This window comes from Rhinopithecus bieti, unplaced genomic scaffold (genome assembly GCF_001698545.2).
Source record: "Rhinopithecus bieti isolate Rb0 unplaced genomic scaffold, ASM169854v2 scaffold_47952, whole genome shotgun sequence".
Classification (NCBI taxonomy): domain Eukaryota; kingdom Metazoa; phylum Chordata; class Mammalia; order Primates; family Cercopithecidae; genus Rhinopithecus; species Rhinopithecus bieti.
In genome coordinates, this window is record NW_016820098.1 from 3116245 (window position 1) to 3131007 (window position 14763).

General features: G+C 38.8%; 1 protein-coding gene across 1 annotated transcript in view; it reads left to right on the forward strand.

Annotated features, from left to right (window-relative positions):
• Positions 1–14763, forward strand: part of RNF19A (ring finger protein 19A, RBR E3 ubiquitin protein ligase) — a 54369-nt gene continuing 39606 nt past the window's right edge. The window contains exon 1 of the mRNA XM_017859445.1: positions 1–294. The gene's annotated coding sequence lies outside the window, so the exon portion shown is untranslated. The remainder of the gene's footprint in view (positions 295–14763) is intronic.

Genomic DNA, 14763 nt, shown 5'->3' on the forward strand with positions numbered 1-14763 from the left:
GGGCGGGAGGAAGAAGTGGGAGGAGGAGGCGGGGAAAGCGGGGACTGCGGGAGGGGGAGGTGGTAGTTGCGGCGCAGGTTCCCGGGAGCAGCCGTCGAGCCGCAACTGCGGAGGAGGAGTTCGGGAAAGCGGCCGTCGGGACCCCTCCCCTAAGTCGTCTCCGCCCCGGTTGAGAGGCGCCTCGGCGCATCGGAGGGACCCTCCCCCGCGCTTCCTCAGGCTGCTGTCGCGGCTGCTGGGAGATGGGCCTACTCGCCTGCCGCTCTGCGCTGCACGCTCTCTGAGGAGTTAAAGGTACGGGCGGGCACCCGGAGGAGCTTGCGCCCCGGAGCGGGAGAGCAGGGGCGGCTCTCGCTTACGACCCAGGGAGCTCTGGCCGGGCCGCAGCCCTCGCGCCCCTCCCCGGGACAGAAATCGATTCGGAAGTCCCGTGGGAAAAGCGCCCCCCTCCAGTGTCCAGCGTGGGTCCGGGGCCGTGGCCGGCTTCGGGGGTCAGGCCTCGGGCAGCTCCGGGTCCCCTACCCGGCCCAGGCGCGGGCGCCTCCTGGGCCTCGGGGGCCGAGGCGGAGCGTGGGATCAGCCCCAAGCCCTGTCCTCCTGGCCCGAGTGCCTGTGCGGCCGGCGGCCGGCCCGGCGATATTGTGACGGGCCGAGGCGGCGCTCCCCTCGAGCTGTCTGCTACCCCTGAAGCAGGGGAGACCCAAAGGCGACTGCCGCGGGGAGGCGGCGGGGGCGGAACGCATTCCTGACGGGTGAAATCGGCTCTAACGGGACCGATTTCCGGGCCTCGCTGCAAATTCGGAGCCGGGACATCGCCCCGCAAGCCGTGCTGCCAGGGGCCCTAGGGAGGGGAGCTGTGTTCCGGGGAAGGTTCGTTTGGGACTGCTACCACCTCCTTCAAAAGCAAAAATTACACAACACACCAAAACGGTGTAGCCTTGGACTGAAGTATGTGTTAACGGGGGTCTTCCGGGATTGTCTCCTCATGCTAAGCCTTTAGGGTGTTCCCAGCCCTCGCCCAGCAAGTAATGCTACTACTTTGAATTTTCAGTTTTTCCTATCTGAGTTCCACTCTGCAGTTGCTCTTTTTTTCCCATTTCCATTAATGGGAAGAAGAAAAAGAAGTTCAGGGTTCATTAACCCCGCGACAAGGGCAGTAAATAAAAAGAGAGAAGAGAGTGGTTAAGGCTATATATGGGAGAGAGAAAGGTTTAATTTTTTCCCATTGGCCCTTGGAGAGATAAATACACGAACGATGCTTTACTCTGCTTAATGTTTACTGTCCACAGTGTTGCAGAATGTTCTGTTGGGGTGACGTTAGAAAAGACAGCGTTTAAGTGCCGCTGCAATTTTCAAACCTAAGTGTTGGCTGGAAATGCTAATTTTAAGTGTTAGTAAACAGTGGAGGCTTAAAGCAGTCCTTTCCTTTGATTGGTTGCCTTAAATTGTGATCTTTACATTCCACTTTTTTTTAAGAACATGGCTATCTTTTTATTGTTTTTTGTATCTTTTCTTATTTTAACATAGATTCATTGACACTTTTGGTTGGTTGAAGTCTGACGGTTTACCTAAGTTTTATTTTCAGTTTTGCCATTACCCCTTTTCATACACATTTTACCACTTCTGTTTATAATGCAAGCCATTACCGTATTTACCTGTTGATGCTTATTTAACACTGAACTATCTGAATTGAGTTAAAATGTAAATACTTCTCTATTTAGAAAATGGCGATGATCGTATTTTCAAATGTTCTTTCCTTGCTACAGTTCCATGGTAAAGATTTAGAATTAAGCCTTGGGACTTAATAAACCAAATTGTGCTAAAAAACACTTTTAAAATTTGTTAGTTTAATGCCCTGGTTAATGTTCTCTTTTTTAAAATTACTGTATGGAATTTAACTGAAGTTTAAATTTTACGTGTCCATGGAAAAATATTTTAATGTCATCGCAAGGTGTCTTTTTGAGGAAAAAATTACAGTTGGCAACTAATGTTAGTGTATTTTTTTCACTATCTCAGCTTCCAGGAGATTCCAGTAAGATTAATTTTTAAAACTGCAACATTATTTTAGGAGTTGAAGCACAACTCAATTCTTAGTATCCAAATAGTGGCCACTGGAAATTTTGTTTTCTCATTTAAGAGATCCCTCAGTTGATCAGTAGACTTAATGTAAAAAACTGTCCATACTGTCAACCAGTGTTGGGATTTTTTTAAAAAATTGGTGATTTCTTGAGTTTTTGATGTATTTTGCTTGACTAAAACTATTATTTTCTACTTAATATATGAGAGGCGCTAAGATTCGTATTTTTAAAGATACTTCATTCAAGAACATGGATGAATAAATAAAATATTTAACATCTTGGTGGAAAGTAAATGCACTTCCCAAATTGGAATGTAAGTGAAGTCGTAAAGCGGTATGTTTGCAGTTGAGGATGTAAGACACTTGGGTCACTTCTATTTTAATGGGGTTGGATTGAAGGATACTATTTGTTATGGGGTTGTTTAGTATTAAATATGAGTAATTAAAAGCAAACTTTTTGTTTTAACTATTTGAAATAATCACTTGTATATTATGCAAGGTTCTGACACCCCCTGCCCCCCACGGTTTTTTTTTTGTTGTTCCTGTTGCAGCAGTTTATATCTTGAACACTTATTTAGATTTATATAGAAATTTTTTGGTTTCAAATTATTTCTCCCCCTTCTCCAACACACATAGTTTGTTGTTGTTGTCGTTTTTAATCTGCAGGACACAGATGGTTGAGATACATAGTTTTCTGAAATTTCCAAGTAGGGAAAAGAAGGCAAAATATTTGTGATAACATGTAAAAGTTCCTAGTCAAGTGCTGAGCACAGAGTAAGCTGGAGATAAATTTTGTTATATTAATATTTACATCTGAATTGCTCACTTATATCATCTGTACTCAGGTTATATAGGAAATCTTAGGGAATTGTTATTCGTTTCTCTAATGTCATTAACAAGTGAAAACTGACCGTCAAATGCAGGCTGGTTTTGTACTGAACTAATAAGCTCATGCTCTTTTAACATTCTTCACCAAGATAAAAATTAGGCCACCTTGGGCAAAAGCCCAAAGTAAAGTTGAATTTCTAAATTTATATTTGATTGCATATTGCATTGTATTTGGCAAACTAGCATATCATAGCAAAATGGTAGTTTAATTTACATTGTCTGAAAGGACCTATGATTGTATATGGAGTAGTACTTCAGCTTAAAAGCTATTTATCAAAATGTTCATCTTACTATTTTCAGAGAATAGCTAAATTTTTCTTCCGAAATTTTTTTCTCCAACTAGGAGTAATTATGAATTTTGTAAGTCATGCCAGTTCTTTGTTAGCAGACAGAAGATGCCTAACATTGAAACAATTCATTTACTTGACCATACCTGCACATCTTAAGACTAAGGGATAATATTTCCTTGCTAAACATACCTGTATTTCAGATGGTGGCAGGCTTCAACCAAATAGGTTGAAATCACTTTGGGTTGAAATCACTTAGGGTGTTTAAAACTTGTGTATTTCATTTGTTTCTCAAAAGCTATCATATGTCAGTGATACTTTATGTATCAAAGTGGAAAAAAGTAACACTTTTTGATAAAGTAGGTTTTGCTTGTGTTGCTCTCTTTATCACTGTCATTAACACCTGAAGAATTATTTTTATTGGTAACATTTTTTTGAAAGTTATGCCATTAGCCTTAAAACCATTATATAGTCTTATCCGATTGATGTTATCTAGTATTTTATTTTATAAATCATTTACTAAAGAATTAGTGTTAATTTGTTTTAGATGTCCTATTTGGGAAGGTGTTGTTACATGAAACTCTCAATATGACAGAAGTGATCCGTTGTTTTAAGTCTCAGATAAGTTTGTGCAGTGAATTCTGAAACAAAATCCTGCTCGGAAATCACGTTAGCTTGTTTATGCCCAAAAGAAACTTCGAAACTGAGTCTTTGGTCCAAAAAACTGGAGTTGGCCCCATAAAATTATGTATACTTAGCATTTTTAACTTCTGTCCTGTTGGGGAGACCCCTGAGGGTAAAAATAGTCCTTATGATTTGAATAGCAGGCAGATTGCCAGTTGAAGAGACTCTGGTAGAAGTGAGCCATAAGGAGGGAGCCAGAGTTGTTAAAGGGAAGGAGCAAGAAACCAGAAGAAGCTTTTGGGAATGTGATGATATTAGGCTTCCAGATAAATATTATATAGCATATTAATATAAATATTATATCAGAAAAATTAACTCTAGCATAAATCTATTGACTTATATTTTGTGATTTCTAAGTCAAGTATGGCATTTGCCCCTGAAAATGGTAAGATATCCTAAATTAAGTTATTCTAATGCATAATCACAAATGGGACTATGTGAAATGTGCAGAAGTATAGGAGATAATGCAAGCTCTGTGATGACAGGGACCATTTTCTTTGTTCACTCTTCAAATCTCAGCACTTAGCATAAGCCTGACAGTAAAAGATGTAGAGTAAGTATTTGCTAATAGAATTAAAGTATCTACAATCTAAGGTATTTATTTTATAACTATCTCTTCAGCAGTGTTGTCCAATAGAATGGACAATGTGAGCCACAAATATAATTTAAAATTTTCTAGTGCCACATTAAAGAAGTAAAAGGAAACAGGCAAAATTAGTTTTCATAGAGTGACTTTACATACTTTTATTTGTATTGGACAGCGTAGCTCTAGGGGCATTTTGTATGACATGTTTCTTTCTGCAGAACTTCTTTGTCTTTTTGTAGTCTTTTTCTAACTGATTGTTGTGTCTTTTGAGGCCAAATACAGAGTTGCATACACCTTCAAATTGGAGTTACTGAGTTGGATTGAAAGTCAGGCTACCTGTCTTCTCTCAGTTTTACATCTCCCCCAAAAATGACTTTGTGCGTTACTGTCTTTCCCCGTATATAATCCTGTAATCCCAGCAGTTTGAGAAGCTGAGGCAGGCAGATCATCTGAGGGCAGGCAGGACTAGCCTGACCAATGTGATGAAACTCTGCCTCTACTAAAAAATACAAAAATTAGCCGGACTTGGTGGCAGGCACCTGTCATCCCAGCTACTAGGGAGGCTGAGGCAGGAGAATCACTTGAACTTGGGAGGCAGAGGTTGCAGTGAGCTGAGATTGTGCCACTGTACTCCAGCCTGGGTGACAGAGCGAGACACCATCTCTAAAATAAGATAAGGAAGGATGTTCATCATCTATTTCATTGGATTGTATAAGTTAATTATGCCTTTGAAACACTCTGGGCTACTCAGACAATACTGTTATAAAAGAGATCCTCTGATTATTAGTAACTAGTCAGAGCAAGGCTCAGTGTAAAAAACAGGATAGAAGTTCCCATGAGACTAGTGCATGTAGAATGTACTGTTACCTCCCACACTGGAATCAGTAACAATAAATCAATACAAGATGCTCTTAAATAGAATCAAGAGAGACGACTAGGTTGGTTTGAGCACCAGATTTTAAATCTCTCATCTATTTAATATTGCCTGAACAAATCTGTTTTTCAGTTTTTGTATGGAATAAATGGGACTTTTTATATAGGCATCCTTAAATCAGAATCATGAAATAAGGTCCTTTGGAAAGTGGGGATGGGAACTGGTAAGTAGTGTGAGTGGGTAAGTGGGGAAAATAAAATAACCATTTAGAAAAGCCTATTATCTCAGGGTATATGATGTCTATAGCACAATGACTGTAATTCTTTTATGCAAACCAAGGGTGGCAGTGGTTACCTGGTAAGCAGTTGAGACTTCTGGTTGTATATATAACCATATCAAATAGATTTCTCCTTATAGCCATACCCTTTAATATAAAACCAACTTTTGCCAGGCATGGTGACTCATGCTTGTAATCCCAGCACTTTGGGAGGCCAAGGTGGGTGGATCACCTGAGGTTAGGAGTTGGAGACCAGCTTGGCCAACATGGTGAAACTCTGTCTCTACTAAAAACAAAATAAAATTTACCTGGGTGTGGTGGTGGGCACTGCAATTCCAGCTACTTGGGAGGCTGAGGCAGGAGAATCGCTTGAACCTGAGAGGTGGAGGTTATAGTGAGCCGAGATTGCGACATTGGACTCCAGGCAGGTTGATGAGCAAAACTCTGTCTTAAAAATAAATAAGTAAATAAAAACTTTTCTTTTGGAGACAGAGTTTCGCTCTGTCACCCAGGCTGGAGTGCAGTGACACAATCTTGGCTTACTGCACCCTCCGCCTCCCAGGTTGAAGCGATTCGCATTCCTCAGCCTGCCAGTAGCTGGGATTACAGGCACCTGCCACCACACCCAGCTAATCGTTTTGTATTTTTTTTTTACAAGAGACAAGGTTTGCCATATTGGCAAGGCTGATTTCGAACTCCTGGACTCAAGTGATCTGCCCATGTCAGCCTTCCAAAGTGCTGGGATTACAGGAATGAGCCACTGCACCTGGCCCATTGTTTAAATTATGCACATAAGTTAAATATCCTTTAGATTTTTGCATAAATACAGCATACCTTAGTGATGTCCTTAGCAAAAATTTCCAGAACCATATTGTAGTGCGTTGCATGGTAGCCCCCCAAAAGATATGTTCACATCCTAATCCCCAGAATCTACAAATGTTATTTGGAAGAAGGGGTTTGCAGATGTAATTAAGATCTTGAATAAGATCATCCTGAATTATCCAGGTAACCTCAAAATCAAGTGACAAGTGTCTTTGTAAGGGAAAAGTAGACAAATTACAGAGAAGACACGCAGAAAAGAAGGAAGCAATGTGCTCATGGAGGCAGAGATTGGAGTGATGTAACTGCAAACCAAGGAATGCTTATAGTCACCAGAAGCTGGAAGAGTCAGAGAACATATTCTCCCCTCGAGTCCCAGTAGGAGCATGGCACTGCTGGGTTTTGGACTTCTGGCCTCCAGAACTGTAAGAGAAATGTCCATTGTCTTAAGCCAATCAGTTTGTGGTAGTTTGTTACAGCAGCCACAGGAAACTAATATACAGTCAAAGTCTTCAGTAAACCAAAAATCTCTAATTATTGTTGTTTTATATCATGTGCTGTGATGGTCAGAGACTAAACAGCCCTTTCGTTAGAATTCTAATTCTGAGAAATATCAGAGGAAGTGTTTTAATACCCTCCAGTCTCAACAGGAATCGATTATATCTTGTAAGATGCATTTTGTTATTTTTGCTTGTATCATTTCTTTCTCTCTCTCCTAACTTGCTCCTTCTTTGCTCTTTGTATGCTTTTTAAGATGTAGTTGACGTGGAGGAGGGGAATGAGTAAAACACTAGTAGGATAGACCAACAGGGTTTGTCTTCTTTAAGGTGTAATTCCTCCATGATCCGCCTTCCACCTTTTTGTCTCCTTTACTGGATTTGCCTCTTCTCCCCTACATCTTAATGTTAAAATGCTACAGGCCTCATTCCCTACTCTTTAGTATTTACTTTTTGGTGATTTCGTCTGTGTTTGTGATTTTACATACCATCCAAATAACAGGAACTCCAAAATTTACAGCTCTAGGCTTTACTATTTTCCTAAACTCTAGGCTTATCAAACGGGTGTTTGGATATACATCTCTACCTAGGTATAAGAGATATCTCAAATATAAATGTCTAAAAATGAACTTCTGGTCTTGACTCCCTCTTGAAACTTGTGTTTCATAGCCTTCCCCATTTCAGTTGATAGCAGTTTCAGCCTTCTGGTTAATCAGGCCAAATCCTCTTGTAATCCATCAGGAAGTCCTTACAGTTCTACCTTCAAAACATGTATCAAAACATGTCCTCAACACCTTCACTGATGTGCTGTTGTCATCTTTCTCATAGATTACTTCCATAGTCTTTAAACTGTTCTCCATGCTCCATCCTTGATACCTCTATCTGTTCACAATACCAGAATGATCCTTTTAAACTCTTAGATTGTAAACTATCTCTGTCACTTTAGAAACCCCTTAAGTTTCCCTGTCTCACTTAAAATAAAAGCCAAAGTCCTTACAGTGGCCTTAACCCCACACAACCTGGCATTCTCATGCATCTCAGATAGTCTTTGCCTTGCTCATTTATTTTCAGTGATATTAGGGCCTCCTGGCTGTTCCTTGAGCATACCAGACCCATTCCTCCCTTAGGGCCTTTGCAGTGGCTGTTCTGTGCCTTGGATGCTCTTTCCCCAGATTTCCACATAGCTAACACCTCCTTTACCTCCTTTAGGTCTGTGCTAAATGCCACCCTTTCAATGAGACTCTGATCATCCTGTTTAAAATAGTAATCAGCACCACACAGACACTGATCTCCTTTCTTCTGCCAAACTTTTTCCCCACCTTTTAGTAGAGAAGAATATTAAAATATTTAGACGATATTTAGAAAATTGTAAACTTGTATATAAGAGCATGGAGTAACTTTTAGTAATGGTTATTTATAGTTACTGACCTAGAATGATTGTGGAGATAAGATAGGAGTTGGGCCTTGAAAGAGGAGTAGGACTAGCACAGAAGATGGAAAAGAATACTCTAGGCAGAGACAAAGGCTTAGGAAAATTCATAGAGGTGAAACTATGTATGTTTTGTTAAGATATTTAACAAATAGGTCAGTTGACTAAAGTGTGGGGTTTTTATGTAGAACAGTGAGAAACTGAGGTTGGACTGTGGAGGGCTTTTAATGCCACAGGAAGCTTGAAATTTATTCTTCATCTCGGGGAAACCAGTGGAAATTTGTAAGCAGACTTTAACAAAGAGGGTGATGTGGTAATTTGAATACCAGGTGATTAATGAAGGCCTAGTCTAGGCAGTAAGATAGTAGGAACACTGAGCCTTTAGCTCTGCCACTTTAGCTGTGTGGGTAAGTCACATCTCTAGACCAGTGCTGTGTGGTAGAACTTTCTGTGGTGAAGGAAATGTTCTAGACCTGTTCAGTCCAGTATGGTAGCCAATAGCCTATGGTTGTAGAGCATTTGAAATGTGACTAGCACAACTGAGGAACTAAAATTTAATTTTAAATTAAATAGCCTCGTGTGACTAGTGGTGGTACATCGAACCTAGTAGCTCTAAGCTTCAGTTTTCTCACTTACAAAATAGGTTAGATTAGAATGCTAGTGTCACTAGAAAGATAGGTTTCACAGACACATAAAATTGGTGCAGCCTCTTGAGAAGAGCAAGTAAGCATGGACTTTTACATGGCTAGTTTTTTCGTGTGTGTGAAATAGGTCCAGAATTTGTAGCCTTTTCACTCTGTATCTTCTTGACTTACTTAAAGACCCACTCTGTCTTTTGATGGCTACTTTTTCAAATTAGTCTTTGGATTACTGTCTCCCAGGAGTTGACTAGTTAAATATCTGATACATCTAATTTAATAGTCTGTTTTAGAATTGTAGTTAAACTAATTATGTTGCTTTTGTATTTTATTTTTTAATTCTTTTGTATTTCATTTTTTTCAGAGACAGGGTCTCACTGTGTCACCCAGGGTGGAATGCCTTGGTGTGATCATAGCTCACTGCAGCCTGGAATTCCTGGGTTCAAGCAACCGTGCCACCTCAACCTCCCAAGTAGCTGGGACTACAGGTGTGCACCGCCACACCCAGCTGATTTGTGTAGTTTTTGTAGAAAGGGGTTTCACCGTGATGCCCAGGCTGCTCTTGAACTCCTAAGCTCAAGTAATCTGCCTGCCTTGTCCTCCCAAAGGGCTGGGATTACAAGCATGAGCCACCATGCCCAGCTGATTTTATTGCTTTTGAATTCTCAATAAGAAAACCATAACAGAGATAAACCTTTATAATTGTTTACCTGCTGTGTAATTATTACCTAGATTTTTCTGTCTTTAGAAAATACTCCCTTTTCTTTCCTTATACAGTTAATAATATTTCCTTTGTACATGAGTTTTTAATCTCATTTTGAGGAGACTTGTATAAAGAGAAGCTAATTTGAATACTATATACCCAAAGGGAAACAGACACATTTTGCTTATTGTGCCTCTTGGTTCCCAAGAGATAGTATTCCATCTGAGAATTACTTTTAGTTTGAAGAAAATAGATCTCTCCCAAACACCTCTTACAGATTACACTCTATCTCTTTTGTACGTATATCATACAATTATATGCACACACAATGATTTAGCTAACCAGAGGTCTTCCCTCCCCCTTACTCATGGTGTCCTTTAGGAGAAAGAGACAAATGAGCTTCCAGAATTGGAGAGATGGGATGCTACTGTTAATCAATAATTTGTGTGGAGTTGAGGGGTATCCAGAGAAAGTGGTTAGGATAAGATTAGTCCAAACACTTAATACTTTTTTTTTCTTTTTGAGACAGTTTTGCTCTTGTCACCCAGGCTGGATTGCAATGGCACAGTCTTGGCTTACTTCACCTCCGCCTCCCGGGTTCAAGCAATTCTTCTGCCTCAGCCTCGCAAGTAGCTGGGATTACAGGCATGTACCACCACACCCAGCTAATTTTGTATTTCTAGTAGAGACAGTGTTTCACCATGTTGGCCAGGCTGGTGTTGAACTACTTACCTCAGGTGATCTGCCCACCTTGGTCTCCCAAACTGCTGGGATTACAGGCGTGAGCCAGCCACTGCACCTGGTCCAAACACTTAATACTTCTAATTGTCCGAATAGTAGAATCAGATTAACCATGAGACTTGGTAAAATTCACTTTGACACTGAATTTACTAAGAAGAGTGTACTAATACTTGGGAGAATTTGGAGACATTTTGTAAAGAACAGAAACAACAATTATTTGTTTATCCTAGACGATTGTAATCATCTACTTAACCTAGAGTATTCTGTGTATTAAAATTGCCTATATATTTGTATATTATCATCATAGTCTTTTGAAACTAAGGGACCCTAGACGTTATCTGGTCTTAATCACCTTAGTTTTTGAATGTGGAAGTTAAAATTCAAAAACATAGACAAACTTGGTTAAGATCTAATACTAGGTCAGTGTTTCCCTTCTGTTGAGAACCAAGAGACACAGTAAGCAAAATGTGTCTGTTTTCCTTTGGATATGCAGCATTCAAATTAGTTTCTCTTCAGCAATGTCTGTTTTAACCAATTGAAGGAAATTTTTGACAGCTAGGTATCTTTTTAAAACCTATTTAAAAACTTACATGTCTCTGGACACTTGATCATACCTGGCATTTTGCACTCTGCTTTTCCTGTGGTTTCCCTAATGCTGTATTGTTTGCTCTTCTTGTCAAAGAAGGCCTGGAATAAGCTAACCAAAATGTTTTTTACCAGGGAAATTGAATGAGTAATGCTTTATTCCTTTTTGCAGCAGCTTACTTTTTGTAATGACTTGAGTAATGAATATTACTTGTAATGAGTATTATTAAAACCACAAAGCACCATTTTGTTCTTCTCCCAATCAGATATAGGCTTAAACAGGTAAATGTGGCAGGTGCGTGATTGTGAAGCTGTTTAAAAAATACCTCTTTTGGGAGGCTTTGTGGCTTATGGGAATAGCTTATTCTGAACTTTGAGTTTCTGTTTCTGAGAGATTATAGAAACTATCTTAAGGCTAGAACCCAAGAGAGTATATCTGGGTCTTGATAAGTGTTTACTTTCTAAAGAACTTGTTGGAAACTGATACTTGCCTACACTGATTATAAGTTGTATTAGCCCCATCTCCGCATTTATAAGTAGTTGAATTAAAATATTTATTCCATTTTAATATTAGACCACTTGAGGTAAGTTTGTACTAGCTGTGCATTTATATTTACCTTTGAGAAATTCGTGTACTTTAATAATGTATTCCAAACTTCCAAGTGGCTATTCTGATTACATTAGGGAAGCCATTTCAGAGGCAAGCATTTGTTTTTATTTGTAACCTAATGTGTGATAAGTTTTTTTTTACCCAATACATGGTAAATTTAGATATATTTGTGCTATCTTCTCAGATGAGTATACTTACAGATAATATTTAAGTGATTTATATGTACCATACCCTTTACTGAAATCTTGATGTGTTATTTTATTTAATCTTTATGGACTATAGGTACTGTAATTCCCATTTTACAATTGAAGAAACTGAGTCTTAGTAATCTAACTCAATGTCACATAGTTAATGTAAGTTTCAGAGGCTGAACTTGAACTCAGGATATACTGACTCCAAAGAGCATGCTTTACTCACTCAATAAAATGTACTCTATCACTACCCCATATTTGTATAGCATTTAAAAAAACTTTCCCTCCAAGCTAATCTGAATTTTGTTACCTCATTATATTTTCCAACTTTAAGGTGGGTAAGATAGGTGATTTTGTCTGTAACAGAAAACCCAAAATCTCATGGTGGAACACAATAACAATTTATTTCTCACACAAAAAACCATGTGGAGTACTCAGGTATCCAGATTCTTTCCATCTTGTGACTCATCTTGTGTCCTCTAAGTTCTGCTTATAGTCACCCACTAGAATTACTCCATTCAGCCAGCCATTTTGTGAAGAGAAAGAGAGCTTGAAGGTTGTTTTCAGGGATGATTTAGAGGTCAGTCCTTGAAAGGGCATACATTATTATACTCAGATTGCATTGGCCAGGACTAATAACATGGCCACACCTAGCCATAAGTGGAATGGGAAAATGTAGCCCTGCTTTGTGCTCAGGAGGAAAATGAAGCAGATAAGCATATAACAGCATCTCTTGACAATAGTATTTTCCCCATTTTACAGATGATACAGAGAGGGCCTTTCTGAACAAAAAGCATAAAACCACTTGGTAGGGATCATAGAACCTAGGTTTCCTTAGATCTGTATATTATGTGCTCACACTTCTAAGGACACATTGAAATAATTGAAAGATAATTAGATTGTATGTCTAGTACCATTGCTTTCTTTCGCATTGGGCATTAAATGTCTTAACCTCTTCGTGTCTGTTATTAATACATTTTAAATAGATTATTAATTGACTTACCTCATAAGGAATAATCAGCTTGAAAATTTTTTTGGTGGTAATTGCCATTTTAAGTAAAGATGACACAATAGCATTATATCTTTATGGACATATTTATGGTCACCTGTCCTTTGAATATACAATATTGATTAACCTTTATATGATTTTTGTTTTCAATACATGTGATGGGTTACTCTAGGCCATCTATCCACATAATGTTTATTCTTGTGTGATGAATCGGAGACTTTGTTTAGGGATGAGAGTTGTTTTTTAACCTTTCCAAAAACTTAACTCTTGTGGAAAGAGTTGCAACTTCAACTGGAATGCTTCTAATGGAATAGAAGTATTTTCTAACTGAGCTTATAATTGGTACAGCTGTGAATGTTGTACTAATAATATAAATTCGCAAGAGTAGAAGGATTTACAGAAACTGTTAACTTTTACTGGCAAGTTAAATCTGACATCTTAGTGTTAACAGTTAACCTTTCATTGTACTTTAGATTCCTTGGAGAATGTGTTGAAAGCTGTGGATGTATCCTGTGACTAGAATATACATATATTCACAGTTTAACATACACTTTGAGATTTCATGGATTTCTCGGAAGCCAGTCCATGCATTAACTGTTATTTTTAAGCATTTTAATTTTTTTCTAAAAATGTATTGTGCTTGTTATATTTTTAGTATTAAACTATTAAAGGCTGTAGAAAGAGATGTTTAATAAATACTATTACCTGGGCAGTAAGAATAATGCCCAGAGGCTGGGTGCAGTGGCTTACGCCTGTAATTCCAGCGCTTAGGGAGGCTGAGGTGGGAAAATCACTTGAGGCCAGGAGTTGGAGACCAGCCTGGCCAACATGGTGAAACCCCGTCTCTACTAAAAATACAAGAATTAGCCAGGCATAGTGGCACGTGCCTGTAGTCCCAGCTACTAGGGAGACTGAGGCACGAGAATCACTTGAAATTGGGAGGCGGAGGTTGCAGTGAGCTGAGATCGCACCACTGCACTCTAGCTCGGGCGACAGAGTGAGACTCTGTCTCAAAAAAGAAAAGAAAAAAAAAAAAAGAATAATGCCCAGAGAATGCATTGCTGCTTGGTATCTGAATTTGGTAGTTATATTGGGGAATCAATTTATTAGAGGAAAATAATGACATCTCTAAATTTGAGGTTCTTAAGCAAGACTCATAAGTAAGCATAGATGATGAATGACATAACTTAAAAGTAACATTTAAATGAGATTTTTGAGTAATAGCAAACTTCATTATAATGAACTTCAGTGATTTATCTCTGTTAAGAGAAAGCGATATATGAGAATCTAGTTTAATGTCTCACACCTCTCTTAATGATATGATTCAGATTTATAAAAACTCTCTTTGGGCCAAAATTGCTTGGGTAGAAATACATCATTTCTAGTAGATCACTTAAAGTTGTGGTCTGATCAAAGGATGGCTTATGATAATTATCTATTTTTTGGTGGTCAGCTACTACGTTAAATTGTACATAGCTGTATTTAAATTTGAATACAGCTATTTAAATTTGAGGTGGTGTTTGCAACACTACATATAGTAAATGCTACACAAAGACAGATACTTCCTTTTTTCATTGCCTTAGGAACCTTTATGTAGCACCAGAGGCTGAGCAGATCCGAAATAGTGAGTCTAGGGTTGAGGATTTCCCCACCTTTTATCTGCTAATATTGGTTCCTAAAGTTATGCCCAGTGAGCAAAATGAATATTCTCTATACTAGATCATTTGGTTAGATAAATAGTGATTTCTTTTGTGCAACTTAAATTGTCTACCAGAATGTTCAGGTATTAGAAAACCATTGTAACTATGAAAAATAAAGTGCTGTCAAAAGTATCTAAACTCTATTAGGAAGAAAGCTTTAAAGTGGAT